This window comes from Sorex fumeus, unplaced genomic scaffold (assembly GCF_029834395.1).
Source record: "Sorex fumeus unplaced genomic scaffold, SorFum_2.1 ptg000006l, whole genome shotgun sequence".
Classification (NCBI taxonomy): domain Eukaryota; kingdom Metazoa; phylum Chordata; class Mammalia; order Eulipotyphla; family Soricidae; genus Sorex; species Sorex fumeus.
The window spans coordinates 30,544,529-30,556,943 of NW_026606063.1; the positions used below are offsets into that span (position 1 = coordinate 30,544,529).

The 12,415-nt window shown below is 38.6% G+C and overlaps 1 pseudogene; it reads left to right on the top strand.

Annotated features, from left to right (window-relative positions):
• The first annotated feature begins 10,933 nt into the window (after positions 1-10,933).
• LOC130035695 (60S ribosomal protein L10a-like) lies at positions 10,934-11,581 on the top strand (annotated as a pseudogene).
• The last annotated feature ends 834 nt before the right edge of the window (positions 11,582-12,415 follow it).

Sequence of the window (12,415 nt, forward strand, 5' to 3'; positions counted from 1 at the left end):
CTGAGACTTGACAGTATTTAAGTAAATGAAAAATTTAAAGACATTTTCCTTATACATTATGTAGGGAGAAAGCTCACATAGACAATCCCACTTCCTACATGTGTGATATAAAATGTACACAAAGTCCATTCTTTTGTGACCCAGGCATTTATTCATAATTTTTGTTATGACTTATAAAACACAAGATTTGAGGGCTGGAGAGAAAATACAGTGGGTATGGTGCTGGTGCTCATCTTCTTGCAGCTGACTGGGGTTCAATCCTAGGCACCCCATATGGTCCCCTGAGCATACTAGGAGTGATCCCTGAGCACAGAGCCAGAATTAAGCCCTAAGTACCATCAGGTGTGGAAGGTCCTTGTTCCCCCCCCCCCCCCCCACACACACACACAATGCAAGAGTATTTGCCACATTTCCTGAACATCTTAAGCTGTATATTAGCTAGATTTTGAATTACTTAAAAGTCTCTTATAGACTCTTAAATTCAACCTGATTTGAGTGCTTGAATTTGAGAGTCTATAAAAATTTCACTCTCATCAAATCTCCAACTTGATGAGAATGAAAAAAATCCGTTTTCTCTTATATTGTATACTTGTCTGCAAAATGCAGATATTTTGTAGATATCTTTTTATGTTTCTTTTCACTAGAAAACCCTAAAATGTAGGGTTAAGTAATATTTAATTTGGGAGATCAGAACTTCTCTTCATTTAATATATTTAGCATCAAATGTAAAGACAATTATTGTGTCTACCAGAGAAAGGAGCTCCATAAATGTTGTTTCTTCTTTTCCTTATTTGTGGCTTCTACCTAATCATTACAGAGTTTACCCCTACACCAGTTCACATGGTTTGATCTTCAAAATTCTTTTCACTAACGAAGTATTGTCAAATACACTTATTCCAATGCCCAGTATCAAACACTCTGCTCTCAAATGGTCATTTATGTGCAGGTCATTTTTAAATTAAATCAATTTGATCTAGTCACATTTGTTTATTTTTGCTTCTGTTTGCTTGGCCAATGGAACTGAGTCATTGAAGATCACTCTAGATTCAATGTCATGAAGGATTCTGCCTAGATTTTTTTCTCATTGTAATGTGTAGATTGAGATCTGACATCAAGGTCTTTAGTAGTCCATTTTGAGCTGACGTATATGTGAGATAGTGCTCTGAGTTTTGTTCGTTTGCTTTAAACATGTGATTTACCAATTTCCTCAACACCATATCTTGAAGAGGCTTTCCTTGCACTATTTCACATTCCAAGTGCCTGTGGTGAAGATTAGCTTGTTTGTATATCTGAGGGTATGTACCTGGGCTCTTAATTATATTTCACTGGTTTGTGTGTTGTTCTTTAATCTACAACCACACTATCTAATTACTGTTGCTTTATGGCATAATTTGAATTTGAAGAAAGAAGACTCTCCATCTTCTTTTTCCCCAATATTGTTTTTACTATTGGGGAGATATTACTTCACATAAACTACAACAGCATTTGGTTTATGTCTTTAAAATATGTCATGGGCATTTTCATAGAAACTTCATGTAATCTTTAAGTGCTTTGGGAATAATATTTACTTTAACAATATTTATCTTTCAGATCAATGAACAGGGCATGTGCTTCTGTTTCCTTGTTTCTTTTTCCTTACACAGTAACATTGTATTCTTTGTGTAAATCTCACCATTTTAGTTAAACTTAATTCCAGGCATGTATTTTTTTTGGACAAGATCGGACTTTTATGGATTTTTTAAAAAATTACCTATTCGCAAAGAAGAAATCCGAATGGCAAAAAGGTACATGAGAAAATGCACATCACTAATCATCAGAGAGATGCAGATCAAAACAATGAGATATCATTTCACACCACAGAAACTGGCCCACATCCACAAGAACAAAAGCAACCAGTGCTGGTGCGAATGTGGCGAGAAAGGAACGCTCCTTTACTGCTGGTAGGAATGCCGACTGGTCCAACCCTTTTGGAAAACAGTATGGACGATTCTCAAAAAATTAGAAATTGAGCTCCCATTTGACCCAGCAATACCACTCCTGGGAATATATCCCAGAGAGGCAAAAATGTATAGTTGAAGTGACATCTGCACTTGTTTGTTCATTGCAGCACTCTACAATAGCAGAATCTGGAAAAAACCTGAGTGCCGAGAACAGATGACTGGTTTAAAGAAACTTTGGTACATTTACACAATGGAGTACTATGTAGCTGTTAGAAAAGATGAAGTCATAAAATTTACATACAAGTGTTACTACATGGAAAGTATCACGTTAAGCGAAATGAGCCAGAAAGAGTGGGATAGACACAGAAGATTGCATTCATCTGGGGAACATAAAGCAAGAGAATGGGAGGATAACACCCAGGAATGGCTGAGATTAGTACCAGGAATTTTGCTCCATGACTTGGAGGCCAGCCATAAGTGCTAGGGGAAAAGGAAGCTCAGATTGAGAGGAGAGCACCAAATAAAGGGTGTTGTGAGGATCCTCCCAGGGTGGAAGAAGCATGCTGAAAGTAGACTATATGATTGTCACTCAATGCCTCTCTTGCAAAACACAGGACCCAAAAGAAGAGAGAGAGAACAAGGGGGAATGCCCTGCCACAGAGGCAGGGTGGGATGGGGGGAATGGAGGGTAGGAGAGATACTGGGACCCATGGTGGTGGAGAATGGGCGCTGGTGGAGGAATGGGTACTTGATCACTGTATAACTGAAACCCAAGCACAAAAATTTGTAAGTCTATAACTGTACCTCATGGTGTTTCACTAATAAAAAAAATTACCTATACCACTTTGTTTTTTGTATACAGAAATGTCATGAGCTTCTTCCACTTTACAAATTTACTACTTATGAGAGTTCTGTTTGTAGAATCTTTAGTATTTTCCAAGCATAGTGCCATCTTATCTTGCAAACAATGATGGTGTGACTTCTTTTTCAATATGGATCTCTTTAACATATATTTCTTGCCTAGATGTAATGGCAAATACTTTCAATAGTATATTAAATAGCAATGGTGAGAGTAGAAAACCTTGTCTTGTGTTTGATCTTAGAGGGAAGCTTTCAATATTTAACCACTATGATTTTTGTTGTGGGTATGTGGTAAATAGATTTAACTATACTGACAAAAGTTGAATAAGTTTTTAATCTTTATTGATTTAAGTACTTTAAACTGAAACATTGCTAATAATAGTTGCATGTATACATAATTCCAATACCTCACTCTACCAGAGTATTTGCCATCTTCCTCTCTCTTTTACCCTCTCACAAACCCCTCCACTGGCAAACTCATATCTATGGATCAACTCTCCTGTTCTATTGGCCTATTTTTTTTGAGTTTTCATTTCATTTCATTTCATCATCCTGTGATTCGTTGATTGCCTCGAGCAGGCCCCAGTAACGTCTCTTTCATCCTAACCCTGAGCTTATATTCAAGGCTCTTTAGGAGAATGAGACCCATCACTGTTACTGGTATTTGGCATATTTGGTACGCCATGGGGAGTTTGCCAGACTCTGCCCTGTGGGCAGGTTACATTCGATAGCCTGCAAGTTTGTCCAAAGGAGGAATGAGATAATAAGATGTCATAAAAACATGTCCTGATAAGATGTCGCGCGGCCGCGAATTTGTCCCTCTGCCAGTACCTTCATGTGTGCGGAGAGTGGTCTCAGCATGGTGGTGGCTGGTCCTGGAGGTCTTTGGCTGCCGGAGCCCTGGTCAGGGTGAGGAGGAAAGCTCAACCCGCTCCCCTCCAACGGGGCCCCAGCAAGGAACAGCCAGGCGCGGGGGCAGAAGACTGAGAGGAGAGTATCTTTGAATATACCTTGCTGAGTATCTGTAAATTTCACATATGGGGAAGATCATTCTGTATTTATGCCTTCAGGAAAGTTCACTATAACCCAATTTTTATAGATATTTTAATATAATAATTGTCTATTGAACCTTTTAAAATGTTTTATATGCTTCTGTTGATAATCAGAAAGCATACTGGACCATTGCTTATAGTCCTTTTAATGTATTATTAGACTCAATTCACTAAGTGTTTTTGAGGATTTTTGCATTTATGCTTGTCAGTTAGAATTAGTAAATTGGGAAGCTAGTAGCACTGAAAAAGAAATGACAATTAAAATTAAAAGAGTTGAAAAGAAAAACCTATGATTTGCCTGACAATAGACAATAAAAATGCATAAAAGAACTTATAAAGCTTAGCAACAAAAATGTAAATGACCCCATCAAAAATGGAGAGAAGAGTTGAACAGACATTTCCTTAAAGAATCTCATAGATGGCCAATAGGTACATAAAAAATGCTAAATATCACTTATAATCAAGAAAATTCAAATAAAAACAGCATTGAGTTATCACCTCACCCCAGTCTAGTCAGATTGGTGCACACACACACATATTAAAAAATAGAAACAGTGGTGGTCTGGATGTGGGAATAAAGAAATCCTCATGACTGTTGTTGGAAATGTAGACTGATTCAACCTCTCTGGAAAACAATATGGACATTTCTCAAAAAAAAAAAAAACCTAAAAACTGATCTATAAAACCCAGCAAACTCTCTACAAGCATAGCTAGAGTATGCGGGAACCAGGACTTTTCCTCCAAACTGCTGGGCCCTTCCCGGCTCCCAGGTAACTTCTGATTCCAGAAGTCATGCCCACAACCCGCCCCCCAGCGCCATCTTAACAGCAGAGAAGAAAAGCCGTCGGTGGGGGGGGGGGGGACCTCCACAGCTCCCAGAGAATCCACCAGGTTCCAAAAAGAGCCGAGATCACCGGGAAGTCCCAGAAGGGGTAGGTGCCACATCTCACCTCCTCCAGATGGAACCCCGGTGACCAGGAGCCTCTACAAGCATAGCTCGAGTATGCGGGAACCAGGACTTTTCCTCCAAACCGCGTGGCTGCTTACACGGCCGCGCAACATCTCCCTATATATTAAATGATCAATGGAAAGTAAATTATCCAACATTTCTCCCTGAAAATCAGGCTTAAATCTTATACAAACCACAACACCCAATAGGAGAGAGAGAACAAAAGGGAATGCCCTGCCACAGAGACAGGGTGTGTTGGGGGGTGGGTGCTGGGAGGGATCCTGGGATCTGAGGTGGTGGGAAATGGTCACTGGTGGAGGGATGGTTATTCAAAATAAATAAATTAATTAATTTAAAAAAAACCAGCAAACTCGTTTCTTGGCATCTAACCCAGGGGTCCATAATTACTATTGTGAAAATGTAATTTTACCTTTCAATTCAAATTAACATTATATACGATAGACAAAACCTGGAAACAACCCAAGAATCCACAAACAGATGACTGGATATGGAAACTGTGATTTGTACATACACAACGGAATACTGCTCAGCTATAAGAAAAGATAAACTCAAGCAATTTGCTGCTATGAGATGTACCTGGAGGAAATCATAATGAAGGAGGTCAGTCAGAAGCAGAGGGGCAGATGCAGAATGTCTCTCTCATATGTGGGCTATATAGAAACATAGCAAGAGAAGAACAAAGGACCCAAAACAATAGAACTGGAGAGTTGGTTAACAGAATTTAGTCTACCTGGGTGGGGAAGCAGGTAGAGGAAAGGGGTCTTTGAGACATTGGTGGAGAGATTCTAGAACCCTGGTGGTGGGTGTGGTATTAGAAAAGTGCCTGCCATAGAGGCAGGAGGTAAGGTGGGGTGGGGTGGTTATAGGGATACTGGAGACATTGTTGCTGGAAAATGTACACTGTTGGAGGGATGGGTTTTCTATCATTGTATGTCTGAAACTCAATCATGAAAACTTTGTAACTGTATCTCATGGTGATTCAATAAAAGAAAAGATCATTAACAGCATTTCGTATCACGTGGCCTCAGTAAAAATTAAAGACATTTTAAAAATAAAATTGAACTAAGCATTTTTGAGTAAACTTTTGGCAGTATTTGAAACTACTTTGTGTTGATGAAAGCAACCATTCATACTTTAATCCCAAAGTAAACCGCTTAAATTTGAATTTAGCTTTCTCTGAATCTGCCAATAGGAGCAAAAGAATAAAATTCTCTTCTTACTCTTGAGCTGTCCTTCTCCTGTTGCCTCAGGACTATATTGCATTGCTTATGCCTAGCCTGACAGAGAATGTGAGTAGTTCAGGTTTCTCGACACCTTAGTGGGAGGTAAAGCTTAAAACTGATGAGTGACTGCAATAATTATGTGCATGCGTATGACCACACATAGTCTACCTGACTCCATAGGATTCAAAAAACCTAAGAACTTTATCATCATTCCAGGAGAATTGGTGAGATTTCCCTGCCTGACTTCCAGAACATACTAAAATCAATATGGTAGAATACCCTCCTCCCAAAGATATCACAGGATGGTTTTCACAAGAATGGTGGCATAAAAATGTTTAATGCTTCAAGTCATTCCACAAGCTGGTTTCCAATGCTTTGAGACCCTATTTCCCATCACTGCACATGTGTTTATTTGCATGTGAGAGTATTAGTCACATGTTTCCCAAATCACAGGTTTTAGTCTCAGAAATGTGCTTAGTAGATTATATCCTTAAATTAATATGGAACGCTATGCTCTGCGAACACACCAGATGAGCAATTCTGAAATTTCTGACTTTTTCATTCCCATTCAATTATCTCTCTAGCATTTATACACTGTAGCAACTTCATGGAGAACACTACACCTGGCCAGGAGTCTCTTAAAATAGGAGACTTCCGTACCAATTTAAAAGTGACAAAAATTTGAATAATTATTATTATTTTCAATGGTTAAAATTTATCAATTTAAGTTTTGACTATAAATGAATAGCAAGGTTCTCTCCTGTGGAAAAATTAAATTTACTGAAGATGAGAGATTGAAAGTTTATAACTTTAAAGATAAGATGAATTCACTAAAGGAAATAATAAAGTAATAAAGATGAGCACTTAGCAAGAGAAAATGTTAAAAATGAGTGTGCTGATGCCAGAGAGTAAAATATGTTTTAGCGTCCTCAAAAACAATATATGGCCATATGGCAGAAGGGGATTACCATAATAATTTAATTATAAAGTGGGTCTTAGGAGTTTCCAAAAAGCATTCATACACATTATCTATAAATAAGATAAACTTATATTCTGCCTTATAAAACAGTCTCATTTTACAGATGAGGAAATGGATGTTCTTAATGGCCAAGAGGTTGGCTAGAAGTCAAAATGGCTCTAAGAGATGGAATCTTTTGATTCCTAATTTGTATTTCCTGGTTGACTTCAAAATAATTAATTGTATTATAAATAATCCAGTCTCTGTAGTCATATCAGTCATAATCACCAGCCCTGGACAGTAATTATATTTCATGGCAATAGCCACTCTATTTTGAATTGAAAAATGACTAAGTGAGCATCTCAATCCAATTGTGTCCAGGAAGCATTATAAACCATATTGTGCACCCCAAATTTATATGCACAGCATGATCTTGCTGCTGGTTGGTGACATTTCTCCACTCTTTCTGGAGAGGTCTGTAACTTTTTATATATATTATGTATTTCCATTTTCCACACAAGTGGCAATATAATTTGGTGTCAAGTAACTACTTGGTTGTTAAGAATAATTCACAGGCACTATTGGTTTTCAATCTGTGGAAGGATGAAAGTAATTTCATGACACTTCCATTCACAGATCTGAAGAAGAACGGAACGGGGTCTTGTATCTGACTGCATTTGTAGGGCTGGCACTCAGAGACAGAGATTTTTTCATTTAAAATTCAGCCCTTCTGTGAGCTGCTGAAGGATGTTCTTGGAACCAGACATAATTGACCAGAATTTGTGAAAAGGTAATCAACTATTCCTTGCCTACTGAAACTAGTGAATATATGTACGCACTGCTTTGAGAATCTGTTCTTTTTGTTACAGAACAGATGTCTGGGAGGTTTTTGGCAGGCCCCACTCTGTCAAACAGTCCAGTTTTGACAGTTACTTGCTTGAGGGATGGCTGAAATGCAAAGTATTTCTGATCAGAATATCATATTCATCTGGATGTTAATTACTGTGTCTGCCTTGGTATAAATAATTAATTATGCAAAAACCACACAGCTGCTGCTGGACAGAGTTAAGTGACTTGCTGTCAGTCTCACATTTCTGGAAAGGAAAGGGAGCTTTAGTAAAACATGCTTTGACATTTTGGGGAGGAAGTGCTCTTGTCATAATTTTTCTGTGGTCAGATGAAAGGTCACTGTGACTGAGCACTGTGTGTGTGTGTGTGTGTGTGTGTGTGTGTGTGTGTGTGTATGAACATGTGTGAGTGTATGTGAGGGAAAGAGAAACAAAATGAATAGTACCTCCTAATTTATCTTGGTTGACCTAAAGCAATTCCCTTTTCCTGGTGTACTGTAGTTTTCTAGGATCCTAGGACTCCAAATACCACATTAGATAATCATTACATATCTGATTCCCTTCTCATAATTTCTTCACACCCATAAGTTCCAATAAAAGTAAATAAACATGTAGGACATATAGGCCATAGTGAGACTTAGTTGATAACTATTTTTTTAATTTTAATTTTACGGAAAGTGTTGATAGCACCAACTTGCCTGATTCCTTTTAGATTTATTATGCAGGATCTTCAATATGATCAGTAATGAATATTCTAAAAGTTCAAAGAGCAAAAAGAAGGTAATACATCAAGATAAAGAAATTTATCCCTACATCAGTTGACTCAAGTACAAATGGCATTTTATATTTAAATATAATTATGTATTTCATTGACATAGGGTAAGTGCTAGCTCAAAAAACACCTTTTGGCAGAATATTGTTGTATTTAGCAAAAATGATACAAAAGGGGGAGTGAAAATACCTCTTAAACCAAGGCTTTGGGAGATTTATCAGATGGTTTTATTTTGTGCAAATATTGATATTTCTGTAATGAAGCAAGCTGTCAGAGCTAACATAGAATTTTGGTATGTACAAGAATAAAATGCTTTCTGCAAAAGCAGCTTCTTCAAAGCACATGGTATTTTCAGCTGAGGTCAGGGGGTGGGAGAGTGTATGATCCATGGGTCCTGGACTCACTCTTCCATTTCCCAGTTGAATAACTCAGGACAAGCCACATCACATTTGTGAACATCTCTCTACTTCTCTGACCCAGGGTTGTTGATAGAATCAAACAAGATAATCAATACAAAAACACTTTGTAATCTGGGATGCTATTTAAAAACAAAGAGTATCACTCCAATAATAATTAGTTACTGGGAACACAGTGCTTTTTCTTATATATCTATGTGTTATTTTTCTCACTTTTAAATTTTCCTCTTTATTCACAGAAAGCTTTATTTGACTTTCATTCATATACCAGACACTGACTGAGGTCTGGAAGTACTGTTGTGCAGTAGTGCAACAAGCCTTACTTTTATAGACTTCATAGTTCAGAGATGGGGATAAGCCCAAAAACGTATTGATTTAATAATAAAATAATTACAAATAGAGTGAAGTGCTGAGAACAAAACAGAGATGAACAGATAGAGACAGTTGTGCATTTTTAGCAAAATAAAAATCTGGTAGCCAGTAAAAGAATTTGGGGTTAGGATTTTATTCAGAAGCAAATACCAAATGCAAAGACTAACCAGATAGAGGCAAATCAAAGACAATAATATAACGAAGTTCAAAGATGGTTGATGAGGACATAGTCATGACGAGTTCCCTTGTATCTTTGGTATGCTTTCTGAGGATATTGTTACAGAAGGGTCCTCAAGCCCATATGTCTTTCCTTTAAGCAAAATCCCTTCACCCCACATCTGTGTGATTTTGACTTCTAGAAGACATACCATGAAGCTATCATCAGTTCAGTTTACTTGACAGTACAATTAGGTTATTCTTGCTTAGAGTAAATTGGTCTTGTAGAGAAAAGAAGAAAAAAAAAAGAATAAGATAAACCATGAAACTCCCAGCTCCCCAGTTCCTGTGTCTTTAAGAAAATACAAGTCTGCAGTACTTGTATTGATTTGGTTGTCTTCCCTATTGAACTTTGACCTAATGATTTCCAAAGTCTTGTCACGTATTATAGAACAACTTATCAAAGAGACAGGGGTGATAAAGAAAATGAGTTTCTTTTATATTTTTAAATTTATTTAAAAAAAATCCATAAATGTGACACTTTTCATATATCAGACCAAATGCTTATACTGCTAGAACAATTTTAACTAATAAGAAAACTATGATTTGTGTTTAAATAATAGTTCTGTTCCACTTCCCATAGCTGCCACCATTTTGACTCACACATGGACCCCACTTTATAGATTCCTGACTAAATTTCTGAGAGATGCACAACAAGCAGCTAAAATTTATGGAAACGCTGGCCCCCATAGCTCAAAACTCTGGGCCTCTCTTAGGAGGTGAATGAGCCAAGGACCTGCCAGGCTCAATTCCATTGCTCACGAATATTCTGAGCAGATACACCAAGTCATGAATAATTTTAAGAACCCCAATGTCCAACCTGTTCCCAGTGAGAAGTCTGTGGCCTTCTTGGATCCAGGTGGGCAGTTTCCCCTTCCCCAATTCAAGAAGACCCAGCAATTATGTCCACCTCCCATATTCCATATTTCAACTCATTGGCCAAACCATAGATCCTGAAGTCTCTGGACTTCCTAATTCCTCAACTGGAATTCAATTAGGGACACACCTAATTATATGAAAAAGTAACATAGAAGCCAACTATAAACTCAATAAGCAATAATAATACAGAAGGCTCAACTAGCAACAAACAGCTTAATAAATTCATAGACAAGGGCTTAGCAACCCGTGATCAGATATAAAAATTTTTGCATCAAAATTGATTTCTTATAGATTTTAATATTGGAACCTTGTTATCTAAGCAATTTGATCTCTAGACTTGTATCAACAGCTGTGGCTTTTATATAAATTAAAATAAATTTTAAAAATTAAACAAATACTCTTCCGGTTCCCGCTACCGCTATCACCATGAGCAGCAAAGTGTCCTGCTACACCCTGTATGAGGCGGGGTGGGAAGTTCTGCATGGGAACCAGCGCAAGTGCTTCAAGTTCCTGGAGACGGTGAAACTGCAGATCAGTCTCAAGAACTATGACCCGCAGTAGGACAAGCGCTTTTCGGGCACCGTCAGGATCAAATCCACCCCTCGCTATAAGTTGTCTATGTGCGTGCTGGGGGAACAGCAGCATTGCAATGAGTCCAAGGCTGTGGATATTTCCCACATGGACATTGAAGGGCTGAAGAAACTCAAGAATAATAAGCTGGTGAAGAAGCTGGCCAAGAAGTATGACGCCTTTCTGTCCTCCGAGTCCCTCATCAAGTAGATCCCCAGAATCCTGGGCCCGGGCCTGAATAAGGCTGGGGAGTTTCCTTCTCTACTGACCCACAATGAAAATATGGTGACCAAGGTTGCTAAATCAAGTCCACAATCAAGTTCCAGATGAAGAAGATGCTGTGTCTGGTGGTGGCTGTTGGCCACGTAAAGATGACAGACAACGAGCTTGTCTACAACATCCACCTGGCTGTCAATTTCCTGGTGTCATTGATCAAGAAGAATTGGCAGAACGTCTGCGCCTTATACATCAAGAGCACCGGGCAAGCCCCAGCGCTTGTACTAGTCACCACTAAATAAACCGAGTACTGCCGTGTAAAAAATAAATAAATAAATAAACAAACAAATAATAGGTCTGCTTAAGTGTGGAGTCAGCACAACTAGAATGTGGGTTTTGGGGAAAATCTGAAAGTCTGAAAGCTGAACAAACCTAAAGGGACAGAGGCCATCAACACAAAGGAGTCATCTCAGGAGCTTGGAAATTCATTGAGATGCAGAATTCCAAGCCAAGTTCAGTAGTATTCCTGAGAGAAAATGGCCAGAGAAAAGAGGCTCCAAATACTGCAACAAAGGCCAGGTATGTAATATCAAAATAATGTTGTCAACTGCCCCAAACTCCCTTGGAAACCACCGCAGCGATGGATTGCACAGGGCCAGTTTGGGAAAAGTGTTTTTAAACTAGACTTCAATAAAGGAAGGATGCTCATGAGGGCTGCCAGCATGCACAGCCTGTGCCCATGTATTACTGCTGCAAACATCTGCTTCCTGAGCTCAGGCTGCCCAAATCTTCCCTCTTGAGATCCATACTTTGGACTCTCTCTACTCTGGAGTAGCCTATGTTCTTTCTTGAGCATGTATCTTACATACCTCTCTGGTCATACCTTACCTCCTTTATTTCCGAATAATCCCTTGAAGCTTCATTATTTATCTCCCCTTGAAATTCTTTTTTTTTTCTGAGAGAAAGGTGATGGACCTGAAAGGCTTGGATAAGGTCAGGATTAACTTTCCTTTCCTGTAAAGGGCAATTCCTTGCTGCACCCTGAGTTCGTGGCTCCCTGAGAAATTGGGTGGTCGGGATCATCTCCTACACCACACAGAACATGTGGACAACAGGGATACC